The sequence below is a fragment of the Dipteris shenzhenensis genome, chromosome 29 (genome assembly GCF_047967505.1).
Source record: "Dipteris shenzhenensis isolate YYH24624 ecotype China chromosome 29, Dip_SZ_1.0, whole genome shotgun sequence".
NCBI lineage: Eukaryota > Viridiplantae > Streptophyta > Polypodiopsida > Gleicheniales > Dipteridaceae > Dipteris > Dipteris shenzhenensis.
In genome coordinates this window covers 39,980,729-39,998,404 of record NC_141624.1, presented here as the reverse complement: position 1 = coordinate 39,998,404, position 17,676 = coordinate 39,980,729, and the positions used below count along the sequence as shown (strand labels likewise).

General features: G+C 40.3%; 1 long non-coding RNA gene across 1 annotated transcript; it reads right to left on the bottom strand.

Annotated features, from left to right (window-relative positions):
- Positions 1–348: 348 nt before the first annotated feature.
- LOC147882830 (uncharacterized) lies at positions 349–1,232 on the bottom strand. The gene is made up of 3 exons (XR_015543839.1): positions 1,134–1,232; positions 994–1,043; positions 349–663 (listed from the first exon to the last, which is right to left on the bottom strand). It is a non-coding gene; the product is annotated as an uncharacterized LOC147882830 (long non-coding RNA).
- Positions 1,233–17,676: the final 16,444 nt, after the last annotated feature.

The following is a 17,676-nucleotide window of genomic DNA, read 5'->3' as shown; positions in this document are numbered from 1 at the left end:
AGGTCTAACTCTTGCACACAAAATTCACACACCCTCTTTGAACTTGAGTCACAATGCAACACTCTGTAAGATGATGAGCCAAGATAAAGCACCCTATGTCAAACGCTATATTGAATAACAACATAATGTGGAATACTAGAATAATATTGAAAATGTAGGGCAACATGGAGTACAAGCATAAAAACAAGCATATTGCATAAGTTTTCATACATATAAAGGGATCCACAAGCTTCACCAGATTATGAATCAATGCACATGATAGCTTGTGATGATGACCTGGAGTACCTCCTCATGACAACATCATCGCTCTTCACTAGTGGATGACATCATGCCAAATATACATCAACCTTTAATGAACCTCTTCATTTTAAGATTATTTAAGAAACATTTTCAAGTAGAATGTTCAAAACGAAGCTACGGCTACACCTAAGTTTGCGCAATGCCTAAGCTCGTGTTGCATAACAGAAGAGTTTTACAAAGAAATCCCAAAAATAGGATGCCCCCACAGGCAACCTTTTTTTTCCACACAACCGTAAGGCTAACCTAATCTAATGCAGTCGGCAGCAAGACAGTCACAGATCAAAGCATGTCCTTTTGAAGTCCATAGCTGGGCAGCAGAGGCCAGCCACTGTTTCAACGTAGAGGCTGGCAGCATGGGATTCGCTGCAAAACGGTTTAAAACGCTTAGATCCATTTGACAGTTAAATCATGGGCTCTTCCACGCATATGCACGTATATAAAACAAAGTTTCAATTGTTCCTCTACCTTTTGACTTCCATAACTACCCGCTGTTTCAAGGTAGTGGGATTCAATGCAAAACAGAAAGGATTTGAAAAGCTCAGATCCATTTGACGGTTGAATCATGGCCTCTTCCACCCATATATAAGTACATATCTAAAACAAAAGAATATTTCAATTGTTCTTCCAAATCAAATCCGTGCCAAGACCCGTATAAAATTCGCATCGGCAAGACAGAGAAACAGAAAAAGAGACCTAGCTTTGGGTGCAGCTCACAAAGCCCCGGCCGCCGTGGGAACTCCACACTATAAACGTCGAAAGTGTAGCTGTCAGTTGGAGTTGCATGTATCGCCAAGAAATGAGGGAGCCAAATCCACAAAGCAACGAGGTGATACCTGCAACTCCAACTGAAAGATACAAGATCGACGCTGCAGCTGTGGAGAGGATAGACACGCTTCGACGAGCTTTTAAATATCCCCAAAATCCTGTCTTTGGGTGCAGCTCACAAAGCCCCGGCCGCCGTGGGAACTCCACACTATAAACGTCGAAAGTGTAGCTGTCAGTTGGAGTTGCATGTATCGCCAAGAAATGAGGGAGCAAGGCAGATGACCAAAAGCTCGGCAAATCCACAAAGCAACGAGGTGATACCTGCAACTCCAACTGAAAGATACAAGATCGACACTGCAGCTGTGGAGAGGACAGACACGCTTCGACGAGCTTTTAGATATCACCCAAATCATGTCTCTTCTCCGCAGGGAGAGGATAAGCTTTTCAAATACAGTGCGGCACACCTCACAATGAGGAGAGCATATTTTGGACTTTGTGCATGATAGAACTATCCACAATGATTCTCAAGTGTGTTGGTAGGTTTAGAGCATGGATAGCACTATGAGGTCTATAGCATGGGTCCCCTCTATTTCCACATGTGAAATTGGCAAGCTATTTTCTGTCCATGACATAAGGCCTTGTAATACCATCCTTGTCTATCTTATCCTCTCGGAAAACACACAAGCTTTGAATTACTTTTAAACATAATTGATTAGCTCTATCTCAAATGAGGAATACTAGAAATAGAGAGAGAGAGAGAGAGAGAGAGAGAGAGAGAGAGAGAGAGAGACGGGGGGAGGGGAGTTGTGTGACGAGACTCGAGTCCTATTTTAGAAATCCATTCTGAAAGCATGAGTAAGAGGGGGGCTAAGAGGGAGGGGGGGCATTATCTTTTCTTAAACCATTGGTTATATATGGAGATTAGTTCTTCATGGCAAGTGTAATGGACTTGTAGTGATACAAAAAATGCTTACTTCCCGTTTGTTTTGATACAAAAGTTTCACTTTGAGAGGTATATAGTATTCAAGATATTGCTCATTTATCCACATTTTTACTATGATAACCCATGACATAGGATTCTACACAATTAATTATCACTATGATAGCCCATGATATAGCATTCTCTAGAGTATATTGATCATCTTTGTAAGTTTTACCTCATACAAAAGAAAAAGTCACAGAGGAGATAACAAAGACAAGTGGGTCTGCAACTATTGTAGGAGGGAAGGCCACATAAAAAAGTATCACTATAAGAAACAACATGATAATCAATTGAAGTATATGAAGGAGAAGGTTGCACGGTCAAGGAGTTTAAACCAATGGACATGACTGCTAGTTTAGCTATGGCTAACAAGTATGAACATGCTGATGACTAGGCATTTTAGAAGTCTTGTAGGCATTTTAGTATTGTTGGTAGGCATGCTCGTAACTCTTCCCCTCATGGGCAGTCACTATCTAGTTGGTTGTCAGTTTTGGCTATTAGTAGGTAAGCTAGAACTTATTTTTGACACTGGCTTGATTTCTTTCTAGTAGCAAGTTTTCTTATGGCAATTGATAGTGTTTATGTAGCTAATCATATGTCGCGGGCTTAGGCTCCATGATTTTTCTTATGATTTGTTTGTTGATGCACCCCCATTCAGTTTTAAGGGGGGAATGTTGGGTAAATTGTGAAAAAGTTTGTCTCTTGCCATTTCCTAGGTTCTTGCTTCAATCTACCCTTGACATTTATAAGTTTGTTGCTTCCTCCTATATCACTTTACACTTGACATTTTATGGGTTACTACTTTATTTCGCTCCACAAGCAATCATTAATTGGAAGATACATTGAGCATATTAATGGTTTACTGCTTTATTTTGCTCCACAAGCAACCATTAATGGGAAGATACATTGAACATATTATTTCTTCCCTCCATGAACATGTTTTAGATATTAGATGAAACCTACCTTCATGCTCATATACAAGAACCCATGCAGGCTATGTTATCAAGATTCTAATAAAAGAGCAAAATCTATAAACATTACTCATTGTATGAAAGAATTTCAAATGCCAAATATGCACCTGTCATCATTACATTTGCTTGGGAATTCTCATCGAGCAACAATCCACCTTAGCAATCCCAAATAAACAAGCCATATCATCATTGACACATGGAAGCACAAATAATCTACCTCAACAGATCCTCATCCTTATGCATTTCTAAGAAAGCATAGTGCCATCTAATCCTTGTGGATTCCTAAATAAGGATAGTGCAATCTAAGCATACTTATACACTCTACATTGTACACACTTTCCACACAACCACATTGCTTCATTAAGATGATTAAGCCAATTTCATCTTTTAGTTCAATTTAGAAAACCAACTCCACAAAAGCCAAATCACACAAAGCAAATGAGTAACTAGTCATGGATACCTTTTAGTTTTGATGTGGCAAGGTGGTTAGCACATAAAGGATTAATTAATTATGTGCTCTATGTTCCAAAACTTAGCAAGAATCTACACAAATAGAGATTTGCATTTGAAATACGATCCATTTAGGCAACTTCAAAAGAGATGTCAAATTAGATGGTCATAGAGATAGCCATAAATATTGTCTTGTTCACTTGTGACATGAAGATACGCTTATTGATGGAAAGCATCACTGGGAATGAAAACATCAGAATGAATTTATCATTATATGAAATTATATTAACAATAATAATTATTACTCAATTTGTAGCCTTTTAGGATCATGTGTTATGGAAATGTTGATGAAAGGACAACTGTGGGATGGCATTGAAGCCTATCTTCACCAAGAATATATGCTAAGTACTAACTTACATACTTTTTAGATGGTGGCAAGTGAGTTGGTTCACTAATTACAATAAATGGACACAAAGATATGATTATGGGACATGGTTGCATCTGCACTATGTCACTACAAGATGAGAATGATGCTCCTAAACTCAAACTATATTGAACTTTGTAGAATATTGATGATTTGTACTTGATGAGTAAAGGAATGCAATGATAGTTGAATTCTTGAGAGAAGAGAAGAGATGTATTGATATTTTATCACTAATATGATGGATAAAGACATGAATGTATTATTTCTCTTTTCTTAATGATTGACCATTTTATCACTAATATGATGGATGAAGAGATATGAATGTAGTCTTTCTCTTTTCATCGTTTTAATGATGAAGAGGTTATAAACACACATACATATACTTTCCAACATGGAATGACATCCAATTAGTGGTTTATTTTCTAGTAACACAATCTTGATTGGCGTCAAGTTTGATTAGCAATCTCCATGCCAAAATTGTGTTCTTCATAAGAGAGAGAGAGAGAGAGAGAGAGAGAGAGAGAGATAGAGAGAGAGAGAGAGAGAGAGAGAGAGAGAGAGAGAGATGTTATAACTCCATTCACAATCTCAACTATGTTACATGATGCAAGAAGATGATACCAAAGTAGAATGTGAATGACAAGTATTTCCAACATGGCAAGGCTATTCATTGCCACACATGTATATATCAATTCATTCATATCCCATACCACACACCTATACTATTATGTGTATGCATTATGCCTTGATTTGTTTGATTCTATGCTAGCTATTTTGGTGCAACTATGACAAAATTTACCATTTCTTGCAATCTTGCATGAAAATCTAACAGTGTGCCTCATTGGTTATACTTAGGCAAAAAAATGTTTTTTATATGGCCCATAACAATGGCATGTCAAGATAAGAGGGAGTTAAGGCCAATGTGTCTCGATCTATAACTTATCACTCTGATGGATCTCTTGTCTACTAGTTATTGCTAGTAGGATATGGTTGGGGTCTCTAACCTTAATCTACTACATGGTATGGATTGCCATGTGGATTGTGCCCACGTGGACTATGCAGATGTGCTAAGAAGGCTAAGGAGCTCTATGGAGGAGCTAGCTAACAAAGTCTCCATAGAAGAGACTCTAAGGAGTGTGCCCAAGGATGATGAAGTTAAGATGAAGGTTCCTTGAGTGTGCAAACCCTTGGATATGAAACCATTGTGTTGATGACTTTTTATAAATCTATGGAGCTACTTTCCACATACACGACTTGGTTGCCAAGAAAAATGACGATGCCAAAACTTCACAAGTCCTTTATGCCAAACTTTCACAAGTCCTTTATGAATTTTAGAAATTGAATCTCTTTCCCATCCACAAGCTCTTCCAAAAGGTATTCACAACATCTAAACTTTAAAAGATAGTACCTCACTCTCTAGGTATCCTAATTAAGAGATTTTGGAGTCGAAAGAAAGCTCTCTTTCTATACAACTTGGAAGGTAAATAAGCTTGAATGCAAGGCATAAAGAAGCTCTGATACAATGACAAAATATGGAGAGAGTGAAGATGGAGGAGATAGGGCACATCTATGGAGCACACCACAAATGATCAATTGTACACTAGATTGGTTATACAAAATTTTAGACAACTAAGCATAGCAATCAAACTCATTGAACTTCTAGAACAACTAAACTCAAAATTTGAAACAACTAACTCAAAGTTGGACTAGGTGAGCTTGGAACCCAAAATGTGTGAACTAAAAACCCCAAAACTAGTCAAATCTAGAACCCAGAATGAGTGAACATGGAGTTGGACACAAGTGAACCCAAAACCTTGTACATAGAAAAAATGAATCTGAAATTCAAAATCTAAAACAAGTGAATTTCAAACCCAAAATAAAATGAATATGGAGGAGATAGGGAATGTCTATGGAGCACACCATAAATGGTTACTTGCATACTAGATTAGTTGTAAAGAATGAATATATACAAACCTCTAGGGTTAGATTTTTCAACCCTTTTTCCTTTTGAGCACTCTAAAAGCTAGTGCTTATCCACAATATAAGAATTGATTCTCAATGCTTGGAACAACTAAACTCAAAATCTAAAATAACTAAACATGACCATGAAACTCGTTGAACACCTAGAACAACAAAACTCAGAATTTGAAACAACTGAACCCAAAGATGGACTAGTTGGACTTGGAACCCAAAAGGAGTGAAATTCAAAACCCAATTTTAGCCGAATTTGGAACCCATAATGATTGAATATGGAGCTGGAACATGTAAACCAAGACCGAAAAAAAGTGAACCCAAAACCTAGTACACAAAACAAATGAATTCAAAAACTTGAAATGTAGAACAAGTGAATATAAAACCAAAATAAAGTCAAGATGGAGGAGGTATGGCAAATATAGGGAGAGAGTGAAGATCGAGGACCTTCCTCTTTGGTAAAAGAATGAAAATCCTTGATGGCTTCAACTATCCTAAAGCTATTCAAAGATAGTTCTTTTAACCAAAACTAATACTTCCCATTGGTGGTTTGAGACCTTTCATCTTTTGAAAACCTCTTTTATTTCATAGTTGTCACCTCACAATCATTTAATATACAATCCTCCTAATTACACATAAAACGAGTCTATACTTAGAATCCAAAAATGAAAACGTAAAACCTAGAACCATTGTATATGAAACCCAAAATAATTAAACTCAAAACATAGAACATAGATTGAACCCAAATACTCATACAAGTGAACCCAAAATCTAGAATTTGGATTTCAAAAAAGCAAAGCTAGAATGACTGAATCAAAAAAATTGATAGCTCGCCTTGAACTAAAATCCTACAATAAAACTTGGGACCTAGAATAGCTAAACGTAGAACCCAAAATAGCTACATCTAGAATATAAAATAACTAAACTTGGAACAATTAAACCTAGAACCAAAATAACCAAAACAACCAAACCTAAAACCCAAAACAATGAAACTCAAAAATCAAACCAATTTAACCATAACCTAAAATGAATGAACCCAAATTTGAAATTGGGACTAGTTGAATCCAAAATCTAGAAGGAATGAGCTCATATTATGGAACATGTAAATTTGGAGCCTAGAAAAGTGAACCCACCTAAAAAAAGTGAACAAAACTAGAACCAAGATCCCAGAACTTGTGCATCTAAAACCAAAAAACGTAGAGCTCGAGGAAAGTATGAAAGAAAACTTCTTCTCTTCATTGCAAATCCAGGTCTATATAAGTCAAAGTATAAGGCACTAGCCCATAGGGAGAAGCATGCTTGTGTCTAGATTTTTGTATCCCATCAATACATGAACCATACAATCTATTTAGACTATAATTGCCAAGCTTAAAGAAATACTTCTATTGAAAGAAGTTAGGAATTGCTCACATAAAAAAAACTAATATTCAAATTAAATCAATAGTATACGACTAGAACAAGGTTATATCACTAGCTAGAGTAGCCATGTCTTGAAATCCACCATTATTCGAGGAATGAAGGACTATACATGTTAGTCAACCAGACAACAACCATAGAGCTTTGAAATTGTTGTGTGGATAATAGGTATCCAAGCACCTCCCATTCGCTTGTTATCAATGTCACAAATTATTATAAGTAATGAGGTAGCAACCTTGGGCTAGATAAAGATATGCAAGTAGCTTAACAATTTTGAAATATGCTAACCAAAGCATAAAGACAATGTTACTCTGATAAATACTAAAGGAAGAATGCCTATTTGACAATTAAATACTACCAAAGTGATAGATGACATTACCATAAAAGGAATCATTCGTTAAATTCAAATAAAAGGAATGCATTAATTCATAGAGAAGGTGTGTAAGGAATATCGATGAAGATAATATATGTATAAAAAGGAAAATGAAAATTAAATCCATTAATTAAATTCCAACTCAAATCTTTAAGTGGTACAATAAGTCTTCCACATAGGCCAATATAGTGCAAGAAATAGGAATGTCAATTGGCATTAGGAATGTCAACTGGCATAAGATATATGTCGCCATAAAGTTTATTATAGTTATATATAGGCATATCAATATGAATTCCATAATAAAGAAATAATTAAATTATAAATACATAACTACATAAATATATGAATATATATGGATATAAATGTTCTTAAAAGGCTGTGCATGCAAGATAAGTAACTAGCTATAAAAAGGAATTTCAAAAATTATTATAGCTAATGTAAGAAATCCTTACACACACGCATGCACGGACACATGCACACACACGTGCACACATGCATGCATGCACACACACAGACATGCACATGCATGCGTGCATGTGTGAACATGCACACATGGATGCATGCACGTACGCATGCATGCACACACACACATGCACTCACGCATGCAAGCGCACACACACACACACACACTTACACAAAAAAATTTCTAATTAATTTACTCCTTTAAATACAAATTTAGTCTATTGGTACATTTCCTTTAAAACTAAGTTATTAGTGCTTTCCTTTGTGAAATCATTACACTTTTATACACTAGAATGTGGAGGGATGTTCTTGTTCCTAGGTACGAGTCAAAGGAAACATGCATTACCTATCTACCAAAATTAAGCTATACTATTCTAACATATGGTCTATTTGGATGGTAGCACGTAAGTGGACTTTGACCTTTGGAGCTTGGACTACTTGACAGACTCCTGATAGATTCGGCACTTATTTACTCCTTTTTTGTAACCCTATCGGGGTTTGGGTGTAATATACATTTGAAATTAAACTTAAGAGTTCTTCAAGTATCTATTCTCCATATCTAAATTATTTCTAATTAATGTTGTTATGATATTCTATGATTGAATCAATTTTATGGTTCATTTATTGATGGGATCATTAAACACACTCTAAAAGGAATAGTAGTTAGAATACAAAGAACCAGTTATAAGAAGGGGCCATGACCAAGTTTTGGTATAGGTAGAACAAACCAGAGGGAAAATACCTCTCTTACATAAAAGATTGCAAAGAATTCTAATGAAAAGTTATCGACGATTATATCACACATGAAGTAGTTGAAGAACTAGTTCTAACTTCTATACTGCTCTATGAGCCTTTGCAGCTATATAAAGAGTTTACCTAGTATTAGCAAATATGGCATTTGAACGCAATCAATGTATTAGATACAAACACAATGGTAGTCTTCAGTTACTATGATGGAGCCTTGCATTTGTATAAGAGAGAACAAGAGACTAAAGGAGAAGGTATTGACACACAAATGTTCTTGAGAATGAACAGAAGGAGTGATCACTTGGGGGAGAGTCACCAACATGTATTAGAGGGGTGTTAACCTCTTGGATAACGTTACAATTCTCAGCATAACATGGAGTACAATCATGAGAGCCCTCTTTGAGAATGCTGACAACCTAACAAGTAGTGAGAACTATTGTAAAAAGCTTGATAGTATTGACTTGAGAGGTTGCCATCCCATCATGATAGCCAAGAATAATGCAAATCTTGTGAGTATATGTGAAGGGCTATGAGATATAAGAATTGGGAGATTCTAGTTTTAGAGAAATGAGAACCTATGTGTTCATTCAATTCCACGAGGTTGCATTAGCACCACCTTAAATTGATTGTTGTCCCTTTTATTCTCAAATGGAATATAGTCACCTTTCTAATTGGCCATTCACCAATTAAATCTTATATTTCACATTATCTTACATTTCCATTAACATTACTTGCCAGAATAAATGTCTTTGTATGAAGTGCAAGTCAATATTTGTGTGTGTGTGTGTGTGAGTGAGAGAGAGAGAGAGAGAGAGGGACAGAGAGAGAGAGAGAGAGAGAGAGAGAGAGAGAGAGAGAGAGAGGAGGGAGGGAGGAAGGGAGGGAGGCAGGGAGAGAGAGAGAGGGGGGGGAGGGGGAAGTGGGAGAGAGGTTTGTGTGTGTATGTGGGTGTGGGTGTCGGTGTGGGTGTGTGTGTGTGTGTGTGCTCGCACACGTGTGTGTGCACGTGCACGTGCATGTGTGTGTGTTTGTGTGTGTGTGCGTGTGTGTGCACGTGCGTGCATGTGTGTGTATGTGTGTGTTGTTATGGATAAATTTGACCAAAGTAAAAGGCATAAATATGTGTGTGCTCTTGTATGTGTGGCGATAGTATAATAAAATATGGTGTGCATAAGGCCCAGGGTTGAGGTGGCAGGGCATGACCATGTGCCACCCTTCCATGTAAGAGGACCTATAAGGTGTGTTGTACATAATCCATGGTAGTAATAATATAAAATGATAAGGTGGCATGGGTCCTCCATGCACCACCCCTCCACCTAGGTGGAGATGGGTATTATATTGGATTATTCCCTCCATGTAGGATAGGCCCATGTGGGGGGGGGTGTAGAAAGTCTAAGAATGCAAGTTAAATAATGGGAAAGTAGGATGAGGTGGCAAGATTCCTTGTGCCAACCCTCCACTTGTCCTCCTAGATGTTTGAACATATTATAAAATTGGGAAGAGACCAAGGGAGTAACTTAGACTTAGGATATGGAGGTTGATGTATGTGGAAAAATGAGGCAAAGGGTTATCGCACACAATTGAGAGTGCGTAACCGCCTAGCCCACATGGGACACTCTTCCACACACACCATGCATGTGGGAGGATGCATTTATTGGGAGAGACCCCCTCTCTTGGCTATAAAAGGAGGGGGCTATTCCTTGATGGAACATGCTCATTCTTGTAAAGCCGCCTAGCTAGTACTTGGATTTCCTCCCCATCTTTCCAATAAAGCATGACTCTCTTCCCTTGATGTCTCCATCTCTACATTCCACCTCCCATCATGTACATGCTCCTCTTCCCCCTCTTCCTTCCCCCTTGTGCCATAGTCCCCTCTTCATTCCCACCCCTCTTAATCTTTTTTTCCCCACCTATGTTAACGCTTCTTTCCTCACGTTCCCTTTTCCTCCATGGCCCTCGAGCATCACCATGCCTAGCATCTAGCCCCATGCATTGAATTCTTTTCTAGTTGATAAAACTAGTGTGGCTGCTCGGATCGAAATTTCCACGGCTAGTGGTGTAAAATTCGTTACTCCTACGGCTAGGTGTAGTTCTGCAGCACCTTCCATGTGTGGTTCTTTGCTTCTGCACCTCCAATTTGCGTATCTTCTACTCATAGTTCTCCATCTCTGCGGCTGCAGAACTTCTCAGTTCCTATGCCTTTAGCCTAAGGTTCCTGCGCATCTTTTGGGTTCCTACGCAGCGCCACGCATCTTCTAGTCGACCGCACTTGCAAAACCGCTCATGCGCATCTACAACACCTGCACGCCCCCTGGTTGCAGCTAGTGCATCTGTGCATCGCAGACAGATCATGAATCACGACTGTTTTTTGAGTTCCTGCATCTTCTGGCGCATCTTCATGTTGCGGACAGATCGTGACTGTTTTCCTAGTTCCTGTGCCTTTAGCCCTGCGATTCCTGCGCATCTTCTGGGTCCCTGCGTAGCACCATGCATCTTCTAGTCGACCGTGCTTGCAAAATCGCTCATGCACATCTGCAACACCCGCACGCCCCCTGGTTGTAGCTAGCGCATCTATGCATCATGGACAGATCACAAATCACGATTGTTTTCGGAGTTCCTGCATCCTTTGGCGCATCTGTGTGTCACAGACAGCAGATCGCGACTGTTTTCCTAGGTTCCTGCGGCTTTTGGCGCACCTGCGCATTACGGACAGACTTTTCGGGCTCCTCCAAAAGATCTCACACCCCTATCCTCTTCTCCTTCTCTTCTCTTCTCCTCTAAGCTCTCCTCTCCTCTCTTTTTATTAAGGAGTGGGAATTGAACCCAAGACCTCCCCATTCACAAAAGAAAGACTTACCAATGGGCCATCAAATAGAAAGTGATGAAAATGTAATGATATTGCTTATATGGTGAAATCTCATGAACTGTAAATCTCTAACCGTAGGGAGTTTCCTCTTGATAAAAAAAGTAAAAGTACTTCATTTCATGTGCTCTATTCATATCTGATACTAGATCATAGATTCTGAACTTTTCAAGTTCACTCCTTGGACGCACGCCACACGAGGAGGGTGGATATTTATGTCACTTCTCGATGAGTTCAAGGATTTGGTGCTTGGTCCTCTGTTCATTACGGCTACCAATTGGTGAGATCTCTTTCTTGATCTTCATGTCGATCTTTAACAACTGATTGTACAATGCATTGTTCAAGGAGACGACAGGTGGGATGATACACCGTGGATGATTCAAGGTAAAGAACTAGTGATACACTGGGAGGACTTTGATTTCAATTCTACTCATTGTGTGATGACCGAGCTACTTGCTGCATCAAAGGTAATTAAAAGGGTGTCATTCTTCGAAGGGTGGGATGCTCCCTAAGCTTGGGGGAAGATTTGGCGCATCTGCTTATTAATTCCTATGGATAAGCTCGTCTTGAATGATTTCTTCTCGATCTCACTACAAAGGTTTCTAGGGCTTGGCTATGGTTGGTAATGTTTCGACCAAGGAATCCCTTTGTACCTAATCAACCTTTTGAGACTCATTTTGAGCTTGAAGTTGTAATTCTTTTTGGTCTAAAGATAAACTATCAACAAAGGATTGCAAGTTTATTTGGTGCTGAATGTCTTGCTCAAGTATTGAATTCTCCCCACCCTCTCCTTCTACCTATCTTGGACTACCAAGAAACTTGGGATGTCTGGATTTTAGTCTTCATGTGATGACATCTTGGCTCCTCCAATTTGATGGCACATACAAACCTTCGACCAAGGCTGCTAGTGTGGGTGTGAAGCTCACTCACCAGGGGGTGAGGTGTATTGTTACAACAAGTCTGCACGAGCAAGTACTTGCAACCAAGCTGAGTACTCAGAACTCATTTTTGGGCTACAAAAGGCGCAAGAACATCGCATCAAGCAACTTGAGGTGCAAGGAGATTCTCAACTCGTGTGTGAACAAGTTAGTGGAAGGTGGAAGGTGCGGAGCAAAGGCTTGGTTCCATGACATCAACAAGCATTGGAATCTGCCAACAATTTGAAAAGGTAAAAATTCAATTATCCCTTGAGCTCAAAATATAGTTGCTGATTTCTTGGCATGTGAAGCTTGTACTTCAATCACGCATGAAGCGAGTGGAAGCACCGCCCCAACAAAGCCGCAAGCCACAAAGGAGGGTGATCATTTGTAAGGAATGCAAAGGTTGTGGTCATCATGAAACTAAGTGTTGGGCATATTTGATATGAGTTTACCGACTTTGGAAGATCATCAAAAAGATCCTCAAGGACATTGCTCAAAAGAAGGATGCTAGACCGCACACCCCTTGAAGAAATAGCATGGTGATTACAAGAATTGGAAGAAGCTGAAGGTGATGTGCAAGCTCTCCAACTGTTGACATTTGTCATGGCATTCTTGTTTGCCTTGATGAACAACCTCATGTAGCACCATGTCTCTAACCCTCGCTTGTAAAGATGGATGCGATATCATGAGGGTTGGTCCTTTTAAGATTGTCTATGAGCTATTCTATGCTGAAGATTCTTCCCATGTAGTATATCACAATACACCATCACACCCTACCCTGCCTATGTGTGCTTTGTGGATGTATCTTCACCTGATTTTCAGTTCAAGCTACCTCTTTCCATTGTTTGCCATTAGATAAGCCTCATTTCGACTCTCTCTTTTCCATTTTTCAAGCATGGCTGACATTCCCATGTTCTGTGGATGGGTTGAAGAAAATCCAAATGAGTATCTTGTGGCCTTCAAGCGCCGTTGTGTTTCTCTCAACTTTCTTACTGAAGATAGGTGGCTGTTGGTTCTTCCCACATTTCTAGAGGGTTTGGCTCAAGTGTGGTATGAGAAGCAGGCTGATGACATTTGCCAAAGCTGGCCAAGTCTAACAGTAGTGATGATTGAGTATTTCAGCAAAGAGGAGGAGTCGGAGAATGTGTACCTATAGGTGGCAAACTTGAAGCAGTCAGAAGGTGAGACAGCACGTCGATATGTGGGTCGAGCGGCCTTTGCTCCTGGACCATTTAACTGCCACACAGGAGGAAAATACCAAAATTTGAGCTGGAATGACTCAACATGTGCTGGGCTACCTTGTAGCAGGAGCAAGTGACAAATTCTGCCTCAAGCTTAAAAGGGAGAATCTAGAAACTATGGTGCTAGCACATGAGATTGCTCAAAAGTTTGATAAAGTTCAGTCTGACCCCGCTTCAAAGAAGATGATTGTCCCTCCACAACCCCCTCAGTTCTTGCAACAAAAACCTGGGGGGTCTAACTCAGGGGCATACCCCCACCCCTTATCAGGGATATATCCACCGCCTCCACCTCAAATGTATGATCCTCCCTTAGATGCTTACCCTCAACAAGGAGTATATCCTCAACCTCCGCCTGGAAGATTTCCCTAGCCTCGCCCATGAGCCCCCCTCCTTCCTACTCCCCCAGCCCCTCCTGCTAAAGAACCCGGAGTCAATGACCTAGCCAAGGCCCTGAATGATCTTTGGCTTGAGATGGTGGGCATCAGAAATTAAGCCAATCGCCCTCCAAGAGAACGTGCCAATGTTGTGTGCTACGAGTGCCACCAGAAGGGTCATTATTGCACGGAATGTCCGAATATTTCAAGGGTGAATCTTCTAAGTGAATCAGGCACCAAGGATTCTGACATAGAGATCCTTAACCTTGGGAAAAGAAGTCATACCACCTCAGACCCCTCTCCAAGCTGGGCCACCCCAGGAAGAAGGTGTCCTTCTCAGAGCCCTCAGATGCTGAGATAGCAGACCCACCAACAAAGAAGACTAAAAGATCTCGCAAGAGTAAGTGGTCGCCCTCGAGTTTTCCCATTGGCTCGGGGCAAGAGGACTATTCGGTCATTCAGGACCTTGCACATCGGTCTTTGAGCATCACGCTCACTCAACTAATAGCATTAAGCCCTAAGGTGAGACGTGAGCTACAGCAAGGGCTCTCAACAAGGAGGAGCAAGAAAAAGGGAAAGGTATGAGAGGTCTCTTCTATCTCTAAAGAAATTGATCGGCACCCACATACGTCATCATAGATAATTACCGTGTCAAAAGTGTGTGTGTTGATGGGGGAGATGCATGTAATATCATGGTGCCGCGAATCATGAAGAAATTGAAATTGAAATGCACAAGGCATTCCTCCACTCGAATCAAGGTAGCAAATGGTCGATAACTCGCCACCCTAGGCGTCATTGAGGATTTGCCCATCACTGTCAATGGGTTGACCACCACCGTCAATTTCTATGTAGTGGACATCAAAGATACAGGCAAGAGTTACCCAGCCATACTCGAGAGACCATGGTTGAGAAAGAGTGATGTAGTCAGCTATTAGAAGAGAGGACACATGTCTTTTGGTGCTTCTAAGGAGAAGATCTCGGTGCAACCAAGTGCCATTGAACCAGAGGAAGAAGAGGAGCAAGACAGTGATACTCTCTCATCCTCGATGTCTAAATCAATGGAAGAATCAGACGGGGGGAGGAGTTCTCAGAGGAGGAAGTTTACATGATGGGGGTGTCTCCGACCCTGCCACCTATAGAAAAGATAATAGCTACTCCTGAACAACTTGAATCTATGCTTTCCCCAGACCTCACTCCAAGTGAGAAAGACGAGTTTTTAGAAATGTTCAAAGATTTCCCTGACCTCTTCGCAACTAGCTACCGCCACCTTCGCCATGTGACTGCCATAGAGCACAAGATAGAGCTGAAGCCTGATGCAAAGCTTGTGGCTTAGAATTATCGGAGATTAGGGCCCCTACAGACCGATGCTTTGTGCTTAGAGTTGAAAAAACTTGTAGAAGTTGGGTTTATTGTTCTGGTTCACAATATTGAATGGGTTTCACCAGTGGTAGTCACCCCAAAGAAAAACAACAAGTGGCAGGGGTCTACATTGACTATAAGAAACTCAATGTAGCCACCAAGAGGGACCATCATCCTCTTCCCTTTCAAGACCTCATTCTTGAGAAGGTAAAGTGGTCATGAGATGTATACTTTCTGTGATGGTTACTCCGGGTTGTATCAAATCAGAATTGCTGAGGAGGATGTGCTTAAAACCACATTTGCCACACCTTGGGGGACATTTGCATTCAAAGTAATGCCATTTGGCCTCACCAATGCTCCGGCTACCTTTCAAAGATTTATGCAGATGGTGTTTGCTCCTTATTTGGGGGTTTTCTTGGAGGTGTTTTTAGATGATTTTTGTATATTCTCGGCATGTAAGGAGCACGTCATGAAGGTTAGGTTGGCCTTCCAAAGGGTCAATGATGTGAATGGCAGCCTCAACCCTGATAAATGCACCATTGGAGCCACTCAAGGGAGGTTACTGGGACATATTGTCTCATCTAAGGGCATCAAGCCTAACCCCGAGAAGGTAGAAGCTATCCTCAAACTCTCCCTGCCAACAACCAAACGTCAGGTACGCTCATTTGTCAATCTAGCAGGATACTATCGCTGCTTCATTGATCAATATGCTGCTTTAATGTGACCCATGACTATGCTATTAAAAGATGGAGTTGATTTCTCTTGGGATGAGGATTGTGATCATGGGTTTGTACAAATCAAGAGTGCTCTGGCTTCAAAACTCATTCTACACAATCCTGATTGGTTAAAGTCTTTCTATATCAATCCTGGGTTTGGTGAGCACACTCTGGCAGGTATTCTTCTCCAGCAAGGGGAGGATCTGTTCATGTATCCCATTCGATTTGCTTCTCGACAATTGCTCGAAACTGAACGATGTTACTCTGAGGCTGACAAGCATGCTTTATCTTTGGTGTTCTACATTGAGAAATTTAAGCATTATGTTGCTGGAAAGTCCTTCATTATAATCTGTAGCAATGGTCTTGCAAAGCAGGTTCTTCAATCACCAAATCCCATGGGTCGATTGGCTAAATGGTTGGCAGTTTTACAAGAATATGATTTTTCTTTCAAAATTGTAAAAGGGGGTTGTTCCAACTTGAAGAATGCTTTGATTGATTTAGAGGAATGCCTCGATGTAACCCTTGTAGTGACCATAGAAGTTGGGATCCATGGAATGGTGGAATCTATAGGTTTCTGACCACTTTCTTCTTTCCTCCAGAAAGTACTAGCTATGAGAGAAAGAAAATCCGTAGAGATAGTAGGCGCTACACTCTCTTTGATGGGGTGTTATATCGTCAAGGCTTGGATGGGGTACTAAGATAGGCCATTGATGCAAATGAAGTGCCTAAGGTATTGAAGCATTATCATGATGGATTTTTTGGAGGCCACTATGTCAGTGACTATACAGCTAAGAAGATTTTACATGCTGGGTACTATTGGCCGACCTTGTTCAAGGATGTCACTATGTATTGCAAAACTTGTGAACCATGCCAATTCTTTGGTAGGAAGAATTTGTGTCCTGGGCAACATCACCCAGTGATGTCCATCCATCCATTTCAGAAGTGGGGAATAGATTTTGTTGGGCCCCTACCCATGACTACCCGCAAAAAGAAGTATCTTTTGGTAGCCACTCAGTATGTCACTAAGTGGGTTGAAGCTATCGCCCTCCCCGCTGCAAATGGTAAGGCAGTTTCAAATTTCATATTTGAATGTATCTACACAAGGTTTGGGACACCCATGGAAATAGTATCTGACCATGGGAGTCCATTCTTAAATGAAGCAGTGGAGTTGCTCATGGATTGCATGGGTATTGATCATCGCACTTCTAGCATCTATCATCCAACATCCATGGGACAAACGGAGCAGACCAATGGCCTCCTTTGTAAATCCATGGGAAAAATGGCCACAAGGAACATGGGCTAGTGGGATCAGAAGGTCACTGAAGCTGTGTGGACTTACAAC